This window comes from Trachemys scripta, chromosome 4 (genome assembly GCF_013100865.1).
Source record: "Trachemys scripta elegans isolate TJP31775 chromosome 4, CAS_Tse_1.0, whole genome shotgun sequence".
NCBI lineage: Eukaryota > Metazoa > Chordata > Testudines > Emydidae > Trachemys > Trachemys scripta.
The window spans coordinates 107,892,525-107,897,533 of NC_048301.1; positions in this window are offsets into that span (position 1 = coordinate 107,892,525).

Sequence of the window (5,009 nt, forward strand, 5' to 3'; positions counted from 1 at the left end):
AAACAAAAATAAATAATTGTGGGTTTGTCCATCATGACCAGAACTGAGAATGAGAGAGGGAGCATGCTTGAGAGAGACAGCACAACCTAGATTAAAGCATAAGGATCTACTCTCATCCAGTTCAAAATTGCCTTCTCAGCTTTTGACTCTAGGAAATTGCCCAGGCTGCTCCTTATCCTGATGTGGTGCTTCTCCCTGAGCACTGGCTAAAGAATAATACCCAAATGACTATTAAAGACTGTCCTCTTCCCAGTGCCAGTCACAGATCCCTTCCCATGTTGTAACTATATACAGCAGTCAACCTCCTGGGAATGAGGCCAGTGGATTTGTTGAACATACGTTCTAACATGAGGGCCCTGTTCTTCCCTGACTGACTGAATGCCAGGGAGCCAGGGAAGAATCTTTAAGTGGATGAACCTGAAACAGGCTTTCCCTGTCTGAACTCCACCGTGAAGGTGCTGGCCATAGAGATAAACATGGACTCTGGCTCATGATCATCAGCTGGAACCATGTAAAACCAACAGTAATTAGGGGGTTCAAAGGAGAATTTGGAGACCATATTCGGGTGACTTCCACACACCCCAGAGACTAATGATTAGGGGGAGCTTGCCAGGACCAATAGCCAGGGAGTCTACTTTGGGCCAGATCTTCAGACCCACTATTTTGTGTTCCTTTGCTGGTGCAAAACAATCATAAACTTTGCTGAACTGGCCATTGGAGGAGACTCCCTATCTAGCAGAATTCATGGGTGGCCTCTCTCAGAGCTCTTCTACACAGGGGATGTAGCCAGAGGCAAGAAGGTGTTGCTTTATGTGTTTATACCCTAACAATCCCTGGCTCCAGGATCAGCCCCTTGGGATTTGGAAAATTGGAAGACTGCCAGGGGAGTGGCTCAGTGCTACTGATCACAGGTTCGGGGATAGCAAAACTACCTTTGTTCTGACCTGACAGTAGTCGCACCATGGCACACAAAGAAAAGACTCAAGAAACTGTGTCTTGGCTGGATAGTCTTCTTGGGCCAAATTCATCTTTGGTGTAAGTCAGATGAATTGCATTGGAGTGAATTTGGCCGCCTTTGTTTAAATCTAAATCACACTTTTTCTAGCTTATTCCCCCTTGTAAAGGCAGGCAGATAGATAAAGCCTTTTATTTTTAATCCATGTGAATGTTCAGTGCTATTGTTTGTTGATGATAGATGCTCTCTTTTTATGGTTCAGTCATAGGGAAAGGACTGCTTTGCTTCATTTATGATCCTATAGCCTGAAATGAATTCTAGTTCTAGCAGAGGAACAGTCTGCTTGTAAATATACCAGAGAGCCTGCTAGCCTCTGTCATCAGCTAGCTACTTGGCTTGCATCTGGTGTCAACTGTATTATCTTCCCAACACCACACACCCGCATTTCAGTTATGTCCCATCATGTCCATTTTCTGAGCTAGTAAGACAAGAGCAAGAAGTAGAGGCCTCTCCTCCTCCATACAAGTGCTATGATTGTGCTGAAAAAAAAATCTGTTATATATTTGGAATGCTCTTAATTGCACTGTTCTATTTCCAGCTGTTGGAATCTGCACTAGAATTTTAATTAATGACTAAATTCATGCAGCAGATCCAAACAGCAGGAAACAGCTATGTTATTTAAATAGGCTTTGAAATGATCAGATTGTATCTCTCAGAACAGCACTCAAATGAATACTGAAGCTGCCTTTGTTCTTCTGAAAAGACTGGAATTGCATAATAGGTTGGAAGAGGTCAAATACTGAACATTCAAAAAATCACTAAAACTGGGCTAGCTACCATACAGTGGTGGCACACCTGGGATGAGGGCACAGGTGGTTTCCTAACCAAGAGCCAGATCACCCCCACCTGCAGAATATCAGGGAAGAATATTCTGTTAGCTTCCCCATGCAGAGTTTCCAACAGATGGTTCTATGATTGAGTGGATGGAAATTTGCTGAACGGAGAGGGAGTTTGGACTCTGGAAACTGTGGCCCCTTGAGATCTGCACACTGGCGGTGTCTGTCAGGTGGTCCTGTGCCTCCACACTCCTCATGAACCCCTGTTGGTCTGACCCACTCCTATGCCATTACGGCTTCAGATAGGCCATGATGACAGAACTTCCACCACTGGGGTTGCTGCCCTAGGACACCCTCAAAAAGGACATTCTCTTGGGGAGAGGGAATCTGTGGAAATGCTAACAGAATAACCTGGGAGGTGATATTTCTGTGAGGCACTGTGATGACATTTTGTTGCCATATGATAGGGCTGTTCCACTGCTATGTCACCACATAGTATCAAGTTGCTGTATTCAACACAGTGGTGATATTTCAGCACAAGGTGACAGTGAAGATGTTCTCCCACTACATATCCTTGCTGCATTACAATTCTGTTTCAATGCAGTGTTTAACTGCGATGATGTTGTGCCACATTATAATGTGCTGGAGATATCTTAATGCCCTGTTGCTGTGATGCATCACACCATTTCCGCACAAAGTGATGGTGATGTTTCCTCATCCCATTGCTGTGCTGCGGCCTCACAAGGCTGTTTCAGTGCAGTGTAATAGAGATATCTCCTTGCCCTGTCACAGTGGTGCGTCGCCATGATCATTTGGTGCAAGATGACAGTAATGTGGCCAGTCTTCACGTTGTTATGCTGTGAAACAATGGTATTTCAGTGCAATGTTTCATTGCTACGCCGCTGCATCACATCATAATCATGTTTCGGTGCAATGTGAGGCTGCTGTTTCATTATCCCATCATTGCACCATGTTTTGATGATGTTTCAACACAAGGCAATGGAGACATTTTACCCTCATTTCACCATGCTACGTCCTGATGGGGTTTCAGTGTAATGCAATGACTATGTTTTGCCTCCATTTTGTAGCACTGCATCACAGTGAGTTTTTGGCACAAGAGAATGGTAATGGCAATTCCTCCCCACAGTGTAATGTTGTATCATGCAGTTTCTGCACAATGTGATGGTGATGTACTATATTGTTGCACTGCAGCACAATGATTTTTCTGTGCAAGGGCATAGTGACACTCCACTGCCACGTTGTTCCACTACCTCACAATTATATTTTGGTCTGAGGCAATGGTGTTTAGCTGCTACATTGACATGCTACTTCATAATGGCATTTCAGCAAACTGTGATGGTGATATTTCACTGTCAAATTGTTATGATGTTTTAGTGCAAAGTGACAGTGATGATGTTTTGGTGCCATGTCATCACCTCCTCACAATGCTATTTCAGTGCAAGGTGATCGTGGTAATGTTTTACTCACAGATTGCCATGTCATATCCCAGTGAGTTCAAGCACCAGGTCATCATGACGTACCGCAACAGTGTTCTGGCCCAATGCTACCTTGGATTAGGATGATGTGTTTCAGTGCAGGGCAGGTGCTTCTTAATAAGTAGTGTCTTATAGTGGCTCACTGGTGTTTCTCTGTGTGTGGGCTCTTTGGAAAGGGCTGTCTTGCTGCAAGGAGGAGCTGTCTGAAATTGAGGCATCTTGGGGTGGAACAGTGGTGTCTCAATAAGGGACAAAGGCATTTCAGGGTTGGGCAGTGGTGTCTTGGCATTCAGTGTCTCTGTGTAGCATAATGGACATTTTGGTGTGTGGCACATCAGAGGTGATCTGGAACAGAGGCATCACACACAGAATGGCGGATTGTCCTGGGTGAGGCTGTCTCAGTGTGAGGCAGCCAGTGGTGTCTTAGCAAGGTGTGGGAGTTTCTATGTGCAGTGTGGTGGTGCCTTGGGGCAAGGCAATGGCCATTTTGGCATGGAAGGATGGAATCTCAATATGGGGCATTTCAGGACACTGATGTCTCTGGGTAGGGCTGTCTTGTGATGGAGAAGACTGTAATTGCACCAATGATACTGCCAAGAATGACCTTGAGCGGATCACTGCAGACTACGTGGCTCTGGGAAGAAGGATAAAGGAGTTTGAGGCACAAGTGGTGTTCCCGTCCATCCTCCCTATGCAAGGAAAAGGCCTGGGTAGAGACCATCGAATCATGGAAGTCAACGAATGGCTACGCAGGTGGTATTGGAGAGAAGGCTTTGGATTCTTCGACCATGGGATGGTGTTCCAAGAAGGAGGAGTGCTAGGCAGAGACGGGCTCCACCTAACAAAGAGAGGGAAGAGCATCTTCGCCAGCAGGCTGGCTAATCTAGTGAGGAGAGCTTTAAACGAGGTTCACCGGAGGAAGGAGACCAAAGCCCTGAGGTAAGTGGAGAAATGGGATCCTGGGAGGAAGCACAAGCAGGAGAGTACAAGAGGGGAGGACTCCTGTCTCATGCTGAGAAAGAGGGATTATCAATGAGTTATCTTAAGTGCCTATACACAAATGCAAGAAGCCTGGGAAACAAGCAGGGAGAACTGGAAGTCCTGGCACAGTCACGGAACTATGATGCAATTGGAATAACAGAGACTTGGTGGGATAACTCACATGACTGGAGTACTATCATGGATGGATATAAACTGTTCAGGAAGGACAGGCAGGGCAGAAAAGGTGGGGGAGTTGCGTTGTATGTCAGAGAGGAGTATGACTTCTCAGAGCTTCGGTATGAAACTGCAGAAAAACCTGAGAGTCTCTGGATAAAGTTGAGAAGTGTGAGCAACAAGGGTGATGTCGTGGTTGGAGTCTGCTATAGACCACCAGACCAGGGGGATGAGGTGGACGAGGCTTTCTTCTGGCAACTAGCAGAAGTTGCTAGATCGCAGGCCCTGGTTCTCATGGGAGACTTTAATCACCCTGATATCTGCTGGGAGAGCAATACAGCGGTGCACAGACAATCCAGGAAGTTTTTGGAAAGTGTAGGGGACAATTTCCTGGTGCAAGTGCTGGAGGAACCAACTAGGGGCAGAGCTTTTCTTGACCTGCTGCTCACAAACAGGGAAGAATTAGTAGGGGAAGCAAAAGTGGATGGGAACCTGGGAGGCAGTGACCATGAGATGGTCGAGTTCAGGATCCTGACACAAGGAAGAAAGGAGAGCAGCAGAATACGG